Source organism: Dermacentor andersoni, chromosome 9 (genome assembly GCF_023375885.2).
Source record: "Dermacentor andersoni chromosome 9, qqDerAnde1_hic_scaffold, whole genome shotgun sequence".
In the NCBI taxonomy this organism is placed as follows: domain Eukaryota; kingdom Metazoa; phylum Arthropoda; class Arachnida; order Ixodida; family Ixodidae; genus Dermacentor; species Dermacentor andersoni.
Genome location: NC_092822.1, coordinates 108,507,725 through 108,528,741, shown reverse-complemented (window position 1 = coordinate 108,528,741; position 21,017 = coordinate 108,507,725). Strand labels below are relative to the sequence as shown.

At 45.7% G+C, this 21,017-nt stretch overlaps 1 long non-coding RNA gene across 1 annotated transcript; it reads right to left on the bottom strand.

Annotated features, from left to right (window-relative positions):
- Positions 1–504: 504 nt before the first annotated feature.
- On the bottom strand, positions 505–12,778 carry LOC129384167 (uncharacterized). The gene is made up of 2 exons (XR_008611963.2): positions 11,544–12,778; positions 505–715 (listed from the first exon to the last, which is right to left on the bottom strand). It is a non-coding gene; the product is annotated as an uncharacterized lncRNA (long non-coding RNA).
- Positions 12,779–21,017: the final 8,239 nt, after the last annotated feature.

Here is a 21,017-nt window from a genome sequence, read left to right as displayed (position 1 = left end):
CGGAGAAAAAGCTCCAAAATAATTCGGAAATGCACACGTTTCCTTGATGTGGACTTAAATCTAAGTGTACAGGTATTTTCAAATTCTGTTATTCATCAAGATAAAGCCATATTATTCAATGCAATATTGATTATATCTGTGACAATAAGATTTAGTTCAAAATCCTGGCAGGCACTTTGAACACCACAATGGCAAATCATTATTGTATGACTTTCAAGTGAGTTATCAATATCACTGTAAAAACAAAAATGATCAAGGAAGAACAAGGATCACAACAGTGATGCACTCTGCTAAACAACAATGAAACGAATACATACCATTTTTACAAAATCCTAGGATGATACTAAGCCCATGTATTTATGTTTTCACTTGAATCACCTTTCACTTCAGCAAATACTAATGGTTTTTCAACATTGTGTGAAATTCAATACAGCTTTCACTGAATGCAGAAAACAATCTTGCTTTCAACATGTACCACTTGAAATGTAACACAAGACCATAACCTACAATACAAAAGGCAATAATATTCACAGCATATGGAATACATATACACATCAGGACAGAAACAGTGCTTCTTAGGTTGTGCGTTGCAACAAACTACTGCCTTGCCACTCTGAGCACAGACACAATCAGCAAGATTCCTGCAAAGTATAGAGTATTCCTTTTCTGACACAGTGCCAGCACTTCCTGCATTGGTGCCTCCTTTGGTGGTTCACTGTAGAAAAAAAAGAAATGCCACATTTTTAGCACCTCTACAGAAGTTTAGATTGCAATCATCGGTGCAGCTATCTTGGGTGAACAAAAAGTGACCAGGTGCCCTTTTTTGGCAATACATGTCCCACCTCTAAAAGAATGGTCGCACAGTCCTGATGACATTGCACTTTCTCCCACTTTTATGGCCTTATTCAGAGCCAGAACTGAAATGTTGCTTGGCATAAGCCAGTCAGACGAGTAGCAACAATGCCAAGGGAAGCATAAAAAGCCCCCGCCCGCCGAATTGCCAGCAAGAAAATTTGCAGGTTTGAGGAATCACAGCCGCATCTGTCATATTTTCCTCACCTGAATGCTTACCTCTGATAACTCGAAAATTTGTACCTGTAGCAGTTTGTGTATAGAGAAGACAAAATTACACATTGAAACCAAACCACAAACAAGCTACTAACTGCACACTAGATCTTCCGTACTCCATGGACACCTTGCCATCAAACACCGTTTCTCTTGATGTCACACTTTGCGGTCAAGAAAACCTGTCCGCTTTAGCAAAATATCATCATTTTCTTTTCTATGTAGTGAAGCGAGGTTTATTTAATTGATTTATTTACAAGTACTGAAATTTCATAATGTGATTTTCACAGGGTGGGGATACAATTTTTATGATGCGACTACTCAGGCAAAAAGAAAATAGGAAAAATAAAATGCAGGGTAGCATGCAATAGACAAAAACAACTTCAAAGATGGCTGTAAAATCATATCATTTGGTAGTTGGTTCCATTTGGTTATCATCCTGGGGAAAAAGGAGTACTTAAAACAGTTATTGCGGCTGGTGAAGGGGCTGATTACTAGTGCATGTCTTTTGCCTTGCCTTGTAGCATAGCCGGCCGAAAAAGTAACTGGGAAATGTCTATGCGTAATATTTCTTGATTAGTTGAAACATAAAATTATCTTAAAACTTCATTCCTTTGAGTCATAATTGGCAGGTGGGCTCTGTTTAGCAAAGCTGTAATTGACATGCATCCGAAGCTGCTATACATATACCAAACTGCCCACTTTTGAATACCTTCTATTTTATCAATGTCTATTTTGTAAAAGACTACCAGATTATGGAAGCGTAATTTAACATAGGGCTGTACAATTGCATTAGAAGCAAGAAGGCGAACTTCAGGATTAGTCGGCCTCAAAGCCCATCTGAGGAAGAATAGCTTTTGATTGGCTGAATTATACACAGAATTGATTTGTTTCTGCCATCTGAGACCCTTAGATACCCAAATACGAAGATATATTATGTGGTCAACCTCAGATAGCAGGACATTATGAGCAGAATACTCGAAGTGCAGAGGAGTAGGCTTGCAAGAGATTTTCGTAAAGACTGTTTTGTCAAAGTTGATATTCATCTGCCATTCACAGCACCAGTTTACAAACTTCTCAAAGGCCTCATTTAGGCGTAGCTGATCATCTACGCTTTATATTTCTAAATACATAACACAGTCATCTGCGCACAATTTAATATGCACCAGAATATCGTCAACAATATTGTTAATGAACAGAAGAAACGAAAGTCATTTGAAAACAGAACCTCCGAGGAACACCAGAGTTGACAGGACGCCTCCCAGAGGAATGGTTATTAAACAAAACATATTGTTGCATGTTAGCAACAGGTGGTGGTGGTGATAACTTTATTGCACACAGGGGAGTTGCGGACACGCAGGTCCTTGGGCCCCCGCACGGCCCCACTGCACTCAAACGTTCATGTCCCGGAGGCTCATGACGCTGGCAGCCCGGCCTGTGGCGATGGCTTGCTTGGCCGGGTCCTCGGAGCGCAGTAGGGTCTCCCAAGCCTCCCAAGTAGTAAGGTGCTCCAGGCCCCGCGGGGGAGGATCCGCCGGGCAGAGGAAAAGAATGTGATCGAGAGTGGCTTTGGGGTGGTGGCAGAGGGTACAGGAGGGGTCGGTGTGGACGTGGTGATAGCGCGAGCGTATATAAGGGGAGGGTAAGGTGCGTGTTTGGAGCCGCCTCCAAAGTGTCTGGTGATAATTGTCGAGGGAGGGATGGGGTGGGGGGTAGAGCCTACGCTCAGTTTTGCAGGCTTGCGTCAATTCAGTGAATGAATGCATGCGCTCCCGTGAGAACCCTGGATCGGAGGCCGCCGCTGCCCGGTTGAGAAAACCTCGGGCTAAAGCGTTGACAGCCTCGTTTCCAGGATTCCCAGAGTGGGCAGGCACCCATATGAGCTCCATGTGGCGGGGCGGGTATGCAGCGAGAGAGTTCAGTATGCGAAATGCAGGGACGTGAACTCTCCCGCGAGCAAAATTTAGTATCGCAGTTTTAGAGTCTGATAATATATACCGGGCCTCCGTGCGCGTAATAGCTAGGGCAATGGCAGCCTCTTCAGCCTCCTCCGAAGTGGCAGTTGGGGATATGTGAAGGGTGGTAATCGGTTGTAGGGAGGGGTTCGTGATGGCAACAACCGTGTCCTCACCTGTGCATGCGGCATCCACCCACACAGCATCCGGTTCCGTGCCATAGTGTTTGTGGAGCGCCCGTGCGCGAGCTCTGCGGCGGGGTTCATGGTAGGTGGGGTGCATGTTTTTAGGGAGAGGTTTAATAAGAAGTTCGCGGTGAATGTGGTGGGGCACTTGGAGCTGTGTGGGATCCGTGGCTGGTATCCTGATACCGAGGGTGTGTAGTATGTGTCTGCCGGTGGTGGTTCTCGCGAGACGTATGTACTGTGTCTGTCTGTGGGCCTCAATAAGCTCACCTATCGTGTTATGTAGGCCTAGCTGGAGGAGTTTCTCGGTGGAGGTATTTAGGGGTAGGTGTAGTGCTGTCTTAAATGCTGTTCGGATCATGGCATCCAGGGTGGAGATTTCTCTGCCCTGGAGTTTAAGGTAGGGGAGCGTGAAGAGAAAGCGGCTGAGGACGAAGGCATGAATGAGACGACATAAGTCATGCTCCCTCATACCCCGGTGGCGTGCAGAAACTCGACGGATTAGGTGGGATATCGACACCACCGTCCGCTTGAGTTTGTGGATGGTGAGAGTGTTTTTCCCGTCATTTTGGATGTGGAGGCCCAGTACCCGGAGAGTGTGTACCTCAGGGATGTACCGGTTTTCCAGTGTCACGGTTATAGGGGTGGTGGGGCAGTTTCGGGTTGTGGGGCGAAGTATGAGGAGTTCCGACTTCTCCGGAGAGCATGAGAGTCCGATACTCCGTGCATGTGTTTGGGTGAGGGTAGCTGCCGACTGCAGAGTGTTCTCTATGTCTCCATCACTGCCATGGGTAGTCCATAGAGTGATATCATCAGCATAGAGTGTGTGCCGAAGGTGAGGGATGTTTTGTAGTTTGCGGGCAAGGGGAATGAGAGTGACATTGAAGAGAAAAGGTGAGAGGACAGATCCCTGGGGGGTGCCAATCCCACTAAGGGTGTATGGGCGGGATGTGTGGGGACCGAAGTGAATTTCGGCTGTGCGGTTAGTAAGGAATGCTTGAATATAGGTGTACATACGTTCACCTATGTTCAAGGGGGAGAGCGCCGCCATTATCGCTCGATGGTCTAGGCGATCAAAGGCCTTGGAGAGATCCAAGGCGAGGACGGCTTTTGTGTGGCCCGGTATGAGGGGGTCGAAAATATCCTGTGTGAACTGGAGCATGGCGTCCTGTGCCGACAGGTGGGGACGGAAGCCCACCATGCTGTGCGGGTAGAGGTCGTGCTCCGCCATGTGTTGTGTGAGTCGGGCGAGTGCGACATGTTCCAAAAGCTTGCCCAGGCATGAGGTTAGGGAGATGGGGCGAAGATTTGCAGGTGTAAGGGGTTTGTGGGGCTTGGGTATGAATAAGATTTTGGCGTGACGCCAGGATTGCGGAAGGGTGCCCTCCTGCCAGCATGTGTTGAAGTACTCCGTGAGCTGGGCAATCGACCGATCGTCCAAATTGCGGAGCATGCTATTGGAGATACGGTCAACTCCTGGAGTGGAATTAGAGCGGAGAGTTAGGAGGGCCGCTCTGACTTCTGCTTCCGTAATCTCCGCGTCGAGATTGGCATTCGGCGTGCCTGCATAGGGGGGCAGGGGGTTTGAGGTACCGGGAGTTGTGTGTGTGTTCCTAAGTATGTCGATGAGTGCGTCGGGAGAAAGGTTGGTCTTGTGTATAAGGCGTGTGACGTGATGTTGTGTGGCTGTTTTAGATTGCGTGGGGTCAATTAAGTGACGGAGGAGTTGCCAACTGCGCTTGGAGGACAGATTTCCAGCCATACTATCGCAAATCTGTCCCCAGTTGGATCGGCAGAGCTCCTCAGAGTGTTCAGTAATTTTTGTTTGCAGTGTAGCTAGCCGCTTTTTAAGGGTCCGGTTGAGCTTTTGCCCTTTCCAGCGCTCTAGGATGCTATGATGGGCCTCCCATAGGTGCGCCAGGTGAGTGTCGAGGGTGGGCGTATCTGGTGTGGTGTCAAGGGTTCGAGTGTGTGCGGAGACATCGTTCATGAGTGATGCCACCCACTGGTGGATGTTTGTAATGGGAGCGTCAGGAAGGGCCGCCCGTGCGGCGCGGACTGCATGCCAGTTGGTGAGTTTGTGTGTTAGGTGAGGGGTCGTTCTTTGTTTGTAGGGTACTGTAACGTAGAGGATGTAATGATCGCTCCCTAATGTGTGATGTGTTGCGTTCCACGTAATACCCGCAACGTTGCGGCTCAGTGTCAAGTCCGGGCTGGTGTCCGCGCTGACACTGTTGCCAATTCTCGTGGGGGTGTTAAAGTTGTTGTGTATTGTGAGGCGGAGCTCTTGTACCAAGGACCAGAGTCGTCGTCCTCGTGCCGTGGTGGTGCGGTAGCCCCAGTCAGTATGCTGACTGTTGAAGTCCCCTCCGATTATCAATGGATGCTTGCCTGCAATACGATGGAGATCTCGCAGTAGCGTTTCCAATGAAGCCATCGGATGAGACGGTGGGTGGTATATGTTTGCAATAAAAATAGATGGTGTGGAGTGTGTATGTTGTATGATTTCTGTGATCACGCAGGGCGTCTCGGAGGTGATCTGATGCGTTTGGTGTGTAATGGAGCGATGTATGAGTGTGGAAGCCCTGGGTGTATTCGTTGCGTCCGAGTGCGCGGATGTGTAACTGGGAAGTGTGGCAGGGGCATGTGTGTCCTGAAGGAGGAGGATGTGCGGCGTGGGAAGTGCGGGGAGGAGGAGTTGGAGGGGTGCGCGCTTGCCCCGGAAGCGGCGGCAGTTCCATTGCAGAATTGATAAAGAATTAGGTGGTAGCCCCGCCATACTGTAGCTTGGGTGGGGTGAGTATAGGTGGGTTGGGTAGGGAGTCCTGTGGGGTAGGTGAGCGGGATTGATAGGGGCGATTGGGCAGCTGCAGCGAGGGAAGGGCCTGCTCGATTGTTTGGAGGCGGGTGTCGTACCGTGCAAGGCCCATCTCAAGGGTGTGTACCATGTGCGTAAATGCCGCTTCAATTTGTTTTTCAAAGCGTTGAGATAGGTGGTCGGTGAGCTGAGTGAATTTTGCCTCTAGACGCGCGTCCATTTCGGCGAGTTTAGCGTCCATGCGGGCCTCTAGAGATTGAAGGTCGGTCTGGGTGATGGGTGGGTGCTCTGTTGTGCGTTTTTTCTTGGGTGGGGGTGAGGTGGCGGTTTGGGAGTCAGATTGTTCCATGTTTTCACTGGGTGTTTGGGGTAGCGGCGTGGGTTGGGTGGGAGGGACGATTGGCGGAAGCGGTAGAGGGGTACAGGTGGGAGTCTTGATGAGAGAGCTAAGACGACTCACCTCCTCTCGCAGGGCCTGGAGCTCCCGGTGACGGGGGTCCTCCTGTGTGGGCGGGGGGATTGAAGCCTTGCTGGGAACGTTCAGTCTTTTGTCTGCTACTCTGTCCGCCCAAGAAAGCTGTGGAGGCTGTTGGTCCTGGCGGCGACGAGACGATGAGCGAGACGTGCTGGAGCGACGGACGCTGGAGCGGTCCGCGTCTCGTTCCGGTGTGCGGGAGATGTGCTGTTGTCGTGACGCGGGCGGTGAGCGGCGTCCCCTCGCTTTGCAGCCTTTAGTACCGGTCATGTGGGCGCCTCCACAGAGTATGCAGGCTGGGGTGCATGTCGGGGTGTCCTCTCGGGGGTGCGGGATACCGCATCTTGAACAGTTGTGCGTACGCTGAAGGGTACACACATCCGCGCGATGCCCTGGTTTTCTACAGTTTGTGCAAGCGTCCAGGTGTCCTCTGTACAGACTGCAGCTGTGGAGCCCGCCTCCGTAGGAGATGGTTCGGGGCACCGGACCCGTCCGGAAGGTGATAAGGATCGAACGGGTCTGTCCCATGCGGCGTGCATCAATGATGGGGATGCTAGGGTTGCCCGTGATGAGGTCGTCCAGAATCTGTGCTGGGGTTTCTTCCCAGTAGGCGTTAGTAATTACTCCTCTTGCTGCACCATCCGGGGGTGCGATGTAGGCGGTGACGGCGTAGACTTGGGTTCGGATGGAGAGTTGTTGGATGGCGACCAGGCGTAGCGCGTCGGCTTTATGCGGGGTACTCATCGTGCAGGTATTGTTGAGGGGGTGGATAATCAAGCTGGTGGCGTCTGGTGCTTGGAGGTCGTTGGCTGCAGTTAGCAGGGCCAGGCGAAGCTGGCGCGGTTGAAGGTCGGTTAAGGCAAGTCCCCCGGTTGAACGAAACACTATCTTGTAGGTATCCTCAGGCAAACGCGGCTGGCGTTGCGACCTTTGCGCCGCGAGACGCGTCGCGCGCAGCTGGGACGCTTGGTGTACGGAATCCGCAGGTCGCGAGCCGGTGGCGGCGTTCGCCTGGTCCTGGATTTTCGGTGTTCCTTTCTGACGGGTGGGTAAGCTCAGGATATGATTCCAGTCCCTGGGATCATAGTCCTTTGGGTCGATGGTCTCTCCAATCACTTGGGCCTCCATACTTGACGAACGGTGTAGTGAAAAGATGGGCACTGCGTGGGTGGAAATCCGAACGAAATCGCCGTGTTTGTACAGAGCCTTAGCAACAGCCAATTTGGCCAGACAGCCAATTTACAATTTTGGTATTACCCAGTATGACATGAAGTTTACAGAGTAGCTTCTTGTGGGAAAACTTGTCAAGTGCTTTGGCAAAGTCTATGAAGATAGCGTCAACCTGCTTACCTGAATTTATAGCCTGAGCAAAATCACGTATAGCAGTTACCAATTGAGTGCATGTAGAAAACCTTTTTCTGAAGCCGTGCTGATTGCATGTTATCTTGTGCTTTGAAAGGAATTCGGAAATGTGGTATTCAGTATATCTATGGTATACTCGAGCAGTTTGCATGATGTTGAGATTAGAGAGATGGGACGGTAGTTTGAAATATGTCGCTTATTTCCATTTTATGAAGCAGTTTGACTGTTGTCATTCCCCAGTCGACCGGTATATTGTATATCACCCTTAGATGGTGATCTAGAAAACAGTACCTGTAGATACTTAGAAACCCATTGCACATATTGCTTTCAGAACTCATTTGGCAAACCATCAGGACCAGGTGATTTCTTAACATCAAGATTAAGAAGCACATTAGGTATTTCATTCTCATAAATAGTAACGTCTGGCATAGGGGGATTTGAAGCATGAAAGCATGGCAAAAAACCATTGCTGTGTGTAAACACAGACCTGAAGTGTTGATTAAACGCATCCGCCATCAAAGCACTGTCATCAGTTGTAAAATCATTAATCATGAAAACATGATTAATCTGTTTACTGGGTGATATCACCCTCCAAAATTTCTCAGGAAATGATGAAACAAAATTTGGAAGGTTAAATGTGCTTGTGAAACGCTAAATGTTTCCCTACATCTGTTTAAATATTAGGTTCATGTCTCTGCCTTAGTCATTACAGTTGTACACTCACATTAACAAGCAGTGTCGCTGTAGCCAATGTTTTAACAAGGGGATTTGAATGCTGCTGTGGCCAACAACTCTACAAGAGAACTCGACAAAGGCACATTACCTTGTTGAAGCAATGGCTACTATAACCTTCCTTATTAAACCATTGTTGATCACTTCAGAACTCCATGGGCCGTATTCTGCATCGGTTTGCTTTGGAACCAATTCACTTTGGCTGTTATGTAAGGATTATGTCACTTAGAGAAAGAGTGGAACGGGGCAGTGCGAGGGAGGCCATTCAACAGCGGCGGTCTGCCGGAAGGTCACATCATCATTTTTGTTTGCACTTTGGGGACGATATAGTAATTGCAGGATGTTGTTAGTTTGATAAAAAATATTGGTTTATATAGAACACTTGAATATTCCATTTCCAGCAAAAAATGTGAGCTAGCGGTACAGACAGCCACTGATGTTTTAATTTTATTTATGTTTTCTTTTTAGTTGCTAGGTGGTGTGCCATATACAATAAGCAATCAAGGGGGCTGCAGCTCTAATAGGATTTAGTTTCACCAAGGCTGAGCTTCTGAGGGTGGACGATTGCGATGAGAGTTCCGTCTACATCCGACAACTTCGAGAATCATGCCACAGTCAAGGAAGCGTTCCTTGATTGTGGCTTTCTCCTGCAGCACGGAAGGAATTCTCATCCACACTGTTTATTTTCCCTCAACCGTATTGGCCCTGGTGACGACGGTTTTTATCTGACTGACTGACAGTTGCGACAACACAATCACTTCTTCATTCCAGACGCACCGCTGAAAACAACCTGGGGCAAAAAAAAAAAAAAAAAGCAGCACGCACCCCACTTTTGTTGCAATGTCAACACCACTAACTCTTGTGGTCCAAAATTTTCTAGCTTGTCACAAATGATCACACTGTGTCTTTGGAGAGTCTAAAATGTTTTTGTAACTCTCTTTGCTCATGTCGACATGTTTCACCGATGCTTCTCATAACATCGTTGTTTTTTGCCAACGCTCGTCAGCAACGCATCAAAGGAGCAGCCATTGCCGCATCTGTCTCGTCATGTTGGCCAGTACGAGACTAGCGGATGGCCACAGTTGGCTTAGCAACCTTCTAGATCATGCTTGCGGCCGCACACGATGCTCAAGTGAACAAGTTTTCCGTGGTTTCACTCATAGCAAATGACAGATTCCCTTTCCAGATGATTGATTTTTGCGGCGACAACAAAGTTTGCAGTAACGCCCTCTAGGGATGACAACAAAGTGTCGGCCAATGACGTTTGTGAGAGCAAAACGGTTCCAAAGCAAATTGTTACACCATACAGCCCCACGATCCTTTCAATTTTTGTCTTGTTCAGAGTCACATTAATAGCTCATCACGGTGGTGCTCCAATGCTTTCTGAAAGTTTGTAGAATGAAAATATTAGTGTACCCGTGCTTATGTGGAAAACGACGTTAAGTGAAGCTTTCGGTGATGTTTGCGCAAATGGCAATGTATATGTTATGCAAACAAAGTGCTAAAGATTGGAATGCTTGCATAAAATGACATAAATGAACTGTTAGTTTACACAAATAAAATGTTAATGACAAAAGGGCATCCAATGTTTAACCAGACTCAACATGGTCAGGAAAGTGAAACATAATGACAAATGCTTACATGTAGGTTTAAGCAAATACACCCACCCACCATAGGGATGGCTTATGTTGCCAATTTTTTTTTTGTACCTATTTCTTGCAGACTTGTTCTTTACTTCTTGTGTCTACTAAAGGGTAGTGGGTATTCACGGCAATTGGATAGAAATTGGATGACTGAAATGATCATGATGGAAAGGTCTAACAACTGCGGCATGATGACTACCGAGTGACTACAGCTGCATGACGATGATGGCAAGCCAACGATCGACTGCATGATTGTGAAGGTGTCACAACTGCATGTGAAGAAGGAATAATGAGGAAGGAGTGACGAGACAACGTAACGACACCATTTGACTAACGACGACAGTGTGAACAGGCAGAAGACAAAGTTGGCAGAATAGCCAAAGAAAACTTTGCTTTAAGAATGCAATGCAGTGTCTCAAAAGATGGAAATGAGAACAGCACAAAAAAACTTACTGGTGGAGAAGTCTAATAGTGAAGCACAGTTTCTTTTTTTAGGTACAGAAGGCACAAGTTGCACCTAGTTTGATGCTTTGTGGTGCAATACTGTCTGGAGCACACTGTATCCACATAAAAATAAATCGCAACATGCGACAAGTAACAAGATACAAGTGTGCACTAGAGATGTCACAATTTGAAATGCTGCTAACCAGTTGTTCAGTTTGCAGCAAGACCATATGTGTAGAACAGCAGTGAGACTAAATGAGGTAGCAATGAATAAAAATTACTTAGAGATATTGCCTGAATGTAAATCTCTCACTTGATCTTTAAGGGTCACTAAAGAGGTACACTGAATCAGTTTAAATTCATACAGTATTTCTGAAAAAAAAAGGGGCTTTCGTTGATCTCACAGTAGTGGGTTAATTATTAGAAATCGGTCAGTTTCATTCTTAAATTTCATGCCAAAATACCTGGATTGCTTTGTCAGCATATCGTCAGCATGCAGCACGTAAGCATGCAAAAATTTCTTTTGCATGTGGGTTGTCAAGGATCAGCCAGTTCTTGTAACTTCCTTATTTCAGTCTTTGGCCCCTTTAGAACACAATGTAGTCTCTCTCTACTGATGAAATCTTAACTAGGCTTGAGCAGACAGCATCAAAGTCCTCACTGTCAAGACTAGCTGGTACAGAAACTTCCAAGGCAGTGTCACCTCAGTGGTTTGTCATTGCATCTTTTCTCGCTTGCTGAATGCCTTTTTTGGTATTCTGTAAACGTAATTTACTAACCCAGTTCAAATCACTGTTCTCTTTAGTGCCCTTTTATGTTTAACAGAGGAGTGTGCAATTTTGTACAGAAGAAAAATAACCTCACTTGCTTTGCAGGTTTATGTTTGCCACAAAAGTCTATCATCACATTTTGAACAGGGATCACCTGAAATTAACCACAAATAAATGTCACTTTATTTTATCCTATACTAAGTCACCTTAGAAAGGCAAGTTCCATAAGTGGCAGTGGACAAAATCATCGTAAAAGAAAGTTATATTAGTGCTTCAATGGCAACAATTTCCTAACGCTACAATGCACGGGAGGTATTTTCGGGCGATACTCTCGGCGATACAATCACTTTCCTGTGATGTTGGACACGGGTACACGGCGCGTTGTACGATTCGTGCGGTTTTGCTCAACTAGTCAATCGGCGCGCACTGAAAGTGATTTCTCGGAAGGTGACCGTCCGAGAATACGTCCCCAGCTTGCTCATCTTTTAAAGTTAAAGGCTTTGTTCGAACGGACGCCACGACAGTGTCATTTATGCGTCAAGCTTTGTCCCGATACTCAGTGAATGGAAAGGCGAATGATCTTGCTGATGAGCGAGACAACGGGGGTGATACAAGATTCAGAGCAGATACGTTCCCAAAAGCTTCACGTAGAAACCACAATCGTTCAAGACATACAGAATCGTTCTTGATGCAAGGCCTGTACAATGAGAAAACTGTTGCGACACGCCGCGCATATATGTCACGGTTTGTATCTCCTGAAAACACTTCGTGAAAACAAGCGCTCGGACATGACACGGTCTGTAGCCGTTCGCAATCACAGCGGTACACCGTCGCAGGCAAAATAGCTCATTCATGACGAATGACAGCGATAGCGAGGGAATAAAACTTATCGCTGCTCATCGTATCATAACTTTTGAAACTTGAGGAGGACTGTCGTTCACCAAACGCCACAAACATAACACGTACGCGCTCTTCTCAGCGATGAACTGCATACACACGAACACACCCACATTGCGTGCGCAGGCGAGGTGATCGTACTGGTTGATGTGATGGTTTTCTCGTTTGCAATGCACGCCCGAAGGATAGCACAAAACATGAAATCAACAGCTCCATTGCTTCCGACGCTCGCGTAACCACTCCGTCTGCTTCCGTTAGCGACTACACACACAGCCGGCTTGCCGCCTTCGATCACTCCGCAGGTGTTGGATCTGTTGCAATGACTTCAAGAACGACAAAACAAGCTGTTTCTCACGCTGCTACAGCTTAGGGCGCCTAGGCCTCGCACACCGCTTCAAGCAATCGGCGCAATCGCACGCTACTTGTTTTATCTACGGACCTTATCGCACGCCATCGATGTGGCGCCAGATTTGAATCCCCGGATGCGTGACCTTCTGTGTAGGAAACACGGAGGAAGGAAACTAAGGAGAGGCCCTGACGTCACTCTTTGTGAAGCAAAAGTGAAGCCGGAATTTGGCGTTGCTCATGGCGATGCTCCGCCTTTTGGGCCACCCTCCTCTCTTGTTTACATCTTTCGCGAAACCACGCCGCGCTGCGCGTGGTGTCGCGCGCGGAGCGCGCGCGCTCGCGCAACATCTGGCAGAGCAGGGTGCAGGTAACAAAGCGCAACAAGACACGGTGACTAACGCAAACCCGCCCACTCAGCGCCTTTGCCACGGCCCGAAACCTACCAGAGCAACACGTGTGAGCGCTCAAAACCATAACAACGCCGCCATTGTGGCCCAAAAGGCGTGGCCATACAACAAAAAAAAAATAAAAAAGCAGCAAAAAATGAGAACCTACTACGTCATTTCCGCCACACTTTTCTCCTAGCGCGCGGAGGGGGTAGGGCCTCTCCTTAGTTTCCTTCCTCCGTGGTAGGAAACTGCCAAAAACTCGCACGAAATAGCACTGAGCTAGTCCACATGCTAAGTAAAAGGCTTTTTTGTTTCTTACGTTCTTATTTTCTTTTTGTAACGTACACTCGATAATGAACGTTTTTTGGTTTGCCTCCGGGCATGATGACGTCTTTTTGTCCATTGTATATCATCATCATCATCAGCTTGTTTTATGTCCACTGCAGGACGAAGGCCTCTCCCTGCAATCTCCAATTACCCCGGTCCTGCGCCCAACCGATTCCAACTAGCGCCCACGAATTTCCGAATTTCATCGCTCCACCTACTCTGCTGCCATCCTCAACTGCGTTTCCCTTCTCTTGGTATCCATTCTGTAACCCTAATGGTCCAACGGTTATCTAACCGGCGCATTACATTACCTGCCCAGCTCCATTTTTTTTTCTCTTGATGTCAATTAGACTATCGTCTCTACCCGTATGCTCTCTGATCCAAACCGCTCTCTTTCTGTCTCTTAACGTTATGCCTAGCAATCTTCGTTCCATCACTCTTTAAGCGGTCTTTAACTTGTTCTCAAGCTTCTTTGTCAGTCTCTAAGTCTCTGTCCCATATGTCAGCACTGGTAAAATGCAGTGATTGTACAACTGCCTTTTCAATGATAATGATAAGCTTCCTGTCAGGACCTGACAATGTCTGCCGTATGTGATCCAACCTATTTTTATTATTCTATGAATTTCATTCTCATGGTCAGTGTTCCCTGTGATTAATTGACCTAGGCAAACATACTCCTTCACAGACTCTAGAGGCCCACTGGCGATCCTGAACTCTTGTTCCTTTGCCCGGCTATTCATCATTATCTTTGTCTTCTGTATATTAATCTTCAACCCCACTCTTACACTCTCTCTGTTCAGGTCCTCAATCATTTGTTGTAACTCGTGTGCATTGTTGCTGAATTGAACAATGTCATCGGCAAACTGAAGGTTGCCGAGATGTTTGCCGTCGATCCTTACTCCTAAGCCTTCCCAGTTTAATAGCTTTAATACTTCTTCCAAGCACGCAGTGAATAGCATTGGAGAGATTGTGTCTCCCTGTCTGACCCCTTTCTTGATACGTATCTTCCTGCTTTTCTTGTGTAGAATTAAGGTAGCTGCAGAACCTCTGTAGATATTTTCCAAGGTATTTACGTAAGCGTTCTGTACTCCTTGATTACGTAATGCCTCTATGACTGCTGGAATCTCTACTGAATCAAATGCCTTTTCGTAATCTATGAAAGCCATATAGAGAGGCTTATTGTACTCTGCGGATTTCTTGATAACCTGATTAGTGACATGGATGTGATCCATTGTAGAGTATCCCTTCCTGTAGCTAGCCTGTTCCCTCGATTGGCTAAAGTCCAGTGTTGCCCTTTTTCTATTGGAGATAATTTTGGTAAATATTGTATATAATACTGGGAGTAAGCTAACGGGCCTCTAATTTTTCAATTCTTTAACTTCTCCATTTTTGTGGATTAGTATAAGGTTTGCATCCTTCCAGTTTTCCGGGACCCTTGCAGTCGATAGACACTTCGTATAAAGAGCCGTCAGTTTTCTAAGCAGTATGTCTCCTCCATCCTTGATTAAATCGACTGTTATTCTATCTTCTCCTGCTGCTCTTTCTTATTTCACGTCTTGCAAAGCCCTTCTCACCTCATCGCTAGTTATATGAGGAGTTTCTGTATCCTGTTCATTGCCGTTTCTAATGGAGGTATCCTGACACCTCCGTGTATCATACAGGTCAGTACAGAATTCTTCCGCTTCTTTTACTATATGTTCGAGATTGCTGATGATATTGCCCTGCTTATCTTTCAGTGCATATGTCTTGGTTTGTCCTATGCAAAGTTTCTTTCTTACTGATTTCAGGCTGCATCCATTTTTTATGGCTTCTTCAGTCTTCCTCACGTTAAAGTTTCGAATATCACTTATTTTCGCCTTGTTGATAAATTTTGATAGTTTTGTGAATTCTATCTTATTTCTTGAGTTGGACACTTTCATTCTTTGTCGTTTCTTTATTAGGTCTTTTGTTAATTGGGAAAGCTTGCGTACTGGTTGCCTTGGTGCCTTGCCTCCCACTTCAATTGCTGCCTCTGAAGGCAGCCTAGTTACGGTTTCGTCACCCAATACTTAGTATACTGAGTTTGCAATTTTGTCATCGCTAATTGAACACCTTTATAAAACTCATCTACTTCCTCATCATCAAGACTGGATGTTGAAGCATAGGCTTGTATGTACTACCCTTAATGTATACCTCTTACTAAGTTTGATTACGACTACAGCTATCATTAATGCTGTAGAATTCGTCAATGTTGCCCACTATGTCCCTATGGATTAGGAATCCTACCCAGTATCGCTTCTTATCTGGGAGACCTCTATAGCAAAGGACATGTCCGTTATTCAGCAATGTATAAGCCTCACCAGTGCTAATCTCCCTAAGGCCGATGATATCCCAAACATTGTCTGATAGTTTCTCAAAGCGTCCTGCTAAGCTAGCCTCACTCGAGAGGGTTCGGGTGTTAAACTTTGAAAGGGTCAGTTTCCATTGGCGGCCTGTGCAGACCCAGAGATTCTTAGCACTCTCTGCTGCGTTATGGGTCTGATCGTCGCCTTGGTCAGCTGCTATGCAGCTGCCGGGGACTGAGGGCCATTGGGTAATTGAGTGAGTTATTTGGGAGGGAGTGGCTGAATACTGCACCAGGGAGGTCAATTCCTGTTTTGGTGAGGGAGTGTCTTGTTGAAGCTTAGTGGACCTTCCTAATTTGGTTGTACCTGCATTACTATAGGCCCACTCACTCTCTGCATATTTTGCCGGTGACAGGCGTCACTCCAAGCCTGCAGATGTTGTGCACTTGAGGAGGTAAATTTCAAGCTCACCATCATAAAAAAAAAATTATAAAGGGATTCGAACTTCGGACTATGGCAACCGAGCATTCAACATAGCTCAGTCAGTTTATCCCATAGGTGGAGACGCTACCCTATCGCCGACAAATACAGCCCCGAGGGCCCTACATGCCTAAAAACTTGTTTGATTTATCCACAATAGAAGTGTTTTCCTGATCGTGACGGGTAACTCAATATAGGACGATTTCTAAATGGTTCTGGCCTCGTTCCGGAATTGCACGTGTGCAGATGGTCGTGAACTCGGCTAGGCAAACCCTACAGGCGTACCGACGACCATTCACAGTTGCGAATACATACATGCTCGTGACCTACAGGAGTACAAACAGAAACCCGTGAAAACAAATATAAGTGCGAATGTAGAAGAAATAACTGGACGCAAACGACGATATTTTTAAAAATGAAAATCTGTATGTGAACTTTGCAACTATTGACGTTACGTTATTTACGTCTTATTGTTTGTGTGCTACCGCAAACCTTCTCATCACTTTTTCTCTTCCTTTAGCGCTGCAATTTCCTTTTTTGGGGGGGGGAGGGCTCTCATTAGAAAGTCAGCACGAGGCATGACGGTAGATCAGTTTAAGTGAATTTAGTATATCTGAAATGCCTGAAAACATGCTTGAATTATCCGCGGTATACGGGTTTTGATGATCGCAGCAGGTGGCACAGCATAGTATTTCTCAATCGTTCTAACATCGTAGTTTCGGAGTCTGCTGTACGCAAGCCACCATGAACGCGGCTAGATACACTATATATTTTCAGCGGAACTGAACAGCACTTAAAAGTAGTGTGGAAAAAAAAAGAAAATTAGAAAATGAAAAAAATTTTCAGTGCTTACATATATGTAATCTTTCACGGAATAAAAGTCAGTTGTCAATCTGTGCGTGTCCTGTCCACTTCTACTTCTGTTGTCCGTGTGTTTCTGCGTGATACCCCCTTTTCGCAGGATGAACATGTATCCACCAACTAGCCCAACTTGCCGCTCTACTGTAAAGGAGACCAATCAGCTTATGGTCGTGACTTGATTTGACATTTATGTTGCTGTCAAGTGACCGAGAAAAGAAGGGTATCTTCAAAATACCTTGAACAAAAAGTATTGATCAAAAGCTTGGGGGCCACTATTCAGCAAAAACGTACGGACGTATACGTCAGAATATGACGTGCGATTGTGGGGTTCCTGTAGCGCGCCTTGCATTCCCACATGGCACCTGGCTTAACATGATACTTTTTAGCACAAAAACTCGAGAAGAAAACCAGAGAGAGGCAAAGGAAAGGAAAGGTGCTGAAAAGCATCATGTTAAGTAAACACCAACTCGCCCAAGAAGAAGTCATAGCATCTGGCGCTGCGACTGTTCAGCTGCCATGGGAACTAGAACACGGATTTCCCAAACCTTTGTGATTGTGGCTTCAGATACGCATTCTTTTTGCGTCTTCGAGAAATCGAAGTTTTCTAAACACGGCTAGCCAATCGACTGGCCTACTCAAACTGCCGGATCCAAAGGGAAGGGGAGTATGGAATGCCCCGGGTTCAGCACTCAGTGGGGTGCAGTTGGACAGTGAAAGAGTGGTGGTGTGTGAGTGTGTGCTTGTGTGGGGGGGTTGAAAAACAAATAATTATTTAACTAATTAAATTAATTAAGCGAGGACACTGGGCACCTCTTTTTTTTGTTGGGTGGAACAGCGACAGTATGCGTTGACTATACAGGGCAGACAGATACACAGAGAACTTTAATTAGGCCCTGAGGTACGCTACCGCTCAAGGCGGTAGAGCAGTAGGCCACTGTCATGTTATCTTAAATTTTTTCTAATCCCGCACTATTCACAGAAAACAAAAAAAGAATAGATATTTGCATGCCTTTGCAAACCTTAATGACTTGGGGTGCTTTATAATGTGAAAACACCTGTGTACTTAGATTTAGGTGCACATTAAGGAACTCCAGGTGGCCCAAATTATTCTGGAGTACCCAACTACAGCGTGCCTCATAATCAGATCATGGTTTTGGCATGTAAAACCCTATAATTTAATTTTTTTCGAATGTGGAGATGAAATGAAATATACATTAGAGACATCATCCCTGAGGGGTACATAAAATGTTTTGTAGATGCACCTGCATGGCACTCGTTGTAAATGCTGTAAAAATAATCCCCCACTAGGGCTGACTGTGCTCATGAATAGTACGAAACTAGAATAAACTTAAGATACCATGTGTTCTAGTGAGACTGTAATCCTCTTCGCCTAGTCACCTACTATTTTTTGCTTGTCTTCATTTTACTCTCCTTTCAAGTTTCCTCCTTCCAAGTTGCTTCTTTCAACTTCATTTAAAATATACAAATAACCTATTCGTGTATGTACACCACGTAGATGACCAAAGTGCATCGCCTACACGGCTATGCATACACTGTGCATACACTGTGGATATACATAGCTACAGGACTTTCTACATGCTCACCTTTGTATTTCTTGTGTTTTATGAGCACATTTATTTTTATGCTACTCTGGACATTCATCTGATGAAACCTTCTTGCTCTGTTTATTTTTTTAAGAGTGTTCTTTTCCGAAATAAAAAAAAAAATGCACACTCATGGTTTCGTGTTTGGTTGCTTGAAATTAAAGTGTGGGGACTGTTGCGGCCAGCCACTGCCCTGGGTGGATGGAAGCGAGCCGGACCACCTGTGCAATGAGGTAGTCCGGCACTCAAATAAAGCAGTCATTGTTGTGATAAAATTTGGAGGCTTATTTATGCATGGTTCAAATTAATCTGTAGAAAAAATAATCTCCTTGTAACATTCTATAGTGACACATGACCACCAAAGAGCTAACAGATACATTCGGGACTTACTTCGCTGTTAATTATGCATCGCAGCTTGTCACTTACTTTCTAAAGCCCTTCACGTATGAGAATACCAAAAGAAAAAGTACAATTCATGAATGAGTCCAAGTCAAGCACTGGCAACAGATAATTCAACATTTTGCACTGTATATATGTTTAAAGCCACAAAGGCAACTTCTACATGCACATTCGCTAGTATACAGGCCGGCGATTGGGGTTGCCTAAGGCTTTCGATCCAGAAGGGGGTGCGGGGTGATGGCCCCCCTTTCCCCTGTAATTGAGACTGTATATATGTACAAGGTTTGCGGAGTTCAAAAGAAATGAGGTAAATTTTTTTAGTGATAGTTATGTTTAAAATTAAGAGATCCGATTATGAATCATGTATGGCAAACCATTTGGGACCAGTATATCATAATACTTTATCTGGACCACAATGTACATAATCTGAACCCATCCCCTGCCCTTAATTAAATATACCAATGCTACTTTATGTTTTCAGAGATGCTTAGATGGCCCCAAGGCACTTGGCAATGATGTAAGTGGCGCAAATCTGAGGCATGTTTTGGCAAGAATTGTTGGAAGCTTCCTTGGCAATTTAGGCGTGCAAGGTGTGTCATGGCGAAGCCCAAAAAGAAGAGTCCCTGCTGCACAAGTAGAAGACATTTAATAAAAAAGCATTACTTACGTGGAAAGTATTCTAAAACTTGGCCCGAGATGTTTTGTTGGACTTGCCAGTGTGCAGCCTGCTTTCGAAAAAGGGGGCCGGGACAGAAATGGCATACATTGACCCCTGCCCGATAAATATGCATATGCTAGCTTGGCCAAGCTGTTATCAAGCTATTTATAGTAACAAACTTCTACTTTGTGGGTACTGTTTTCTTGGCCAATTCTCAGAATGATTACATGCCATTGTGACACAACGGGCACAGAAGTACAGAAGTCTTGAATGCATACATCCCTCATCAACATTGTTCCCTTGACACACATCATATATCCTCTTTGTGACACAGAGAGCTCGCAACTGCAGCTAGGTGACGCGGCTGTGCATGTGTCTTCCACTGCTGTTGCTATCTCACAAACGTAATGTCATTTAGATTCAATTACTCAATGGTGCATTCGTGGAGTGGTGCACCCATAAGAGCTCTGCAACACTCGACTGGACGGTGCAGTACAGGAGACTTTTCTCCCACGTCACTCCAAGTACACATGGTGACATAAGGAACACCTCGTCTTTGTTTATTCCCACAAAACACAAAATTTACTTTCGTCTTTGATTTACCCTCATTGTTTCGTGATGCAAATACTCGCAATTAAATTTCTTAATCATAAAAATTTCATGGAAATACCAAAATACTATGTGGCACAAGTATGCAAATGATTAAGGAGCACAATATATACTACATATTGTTTTTCTTTCAAAGCTTGGTAAAGTTTGTGTTAAACCATATGGCTACCTATCATATTCCATTAGAGTTCAGTGTCGCAATCACTCTTGTACTGTGGGTCACAGTAACTGCTCGAGGAATACCTGGCACATCCCACTGACAGACCTACTCATCTGAAAGAGGTACATTGCAGAGCTTGGGCACCTTAATCATTGTTTAGGCATGCCACCATGACCCTTCACCACAGTGAAGCAAGCTGGTGCCAGTTCTGACTAGGTGCATTGTTGCCATTTGGGCATCAGCCTAATTTCTTCAGCACGTGCAACCTAGGCATATTGCTTGCAGCGGTGTTTCTTTAGTTTTTTTTTTCATTCATTTATGTGCGCTCTATTTTCTTGCACTTGTGTGACTCAATTCTTCACTGACCCCTCCGAGGTGGTCTGTGCCATAATCAGGGTCATACACCAGAAATTACTTTTTGGGAAGGGTTTTGAGGTGACAACGGCAGCCATTTTGAGATATTTAACTTCACTTAGTTTTTCGCGTGAATCAAGTATGTCGATGGCATATGG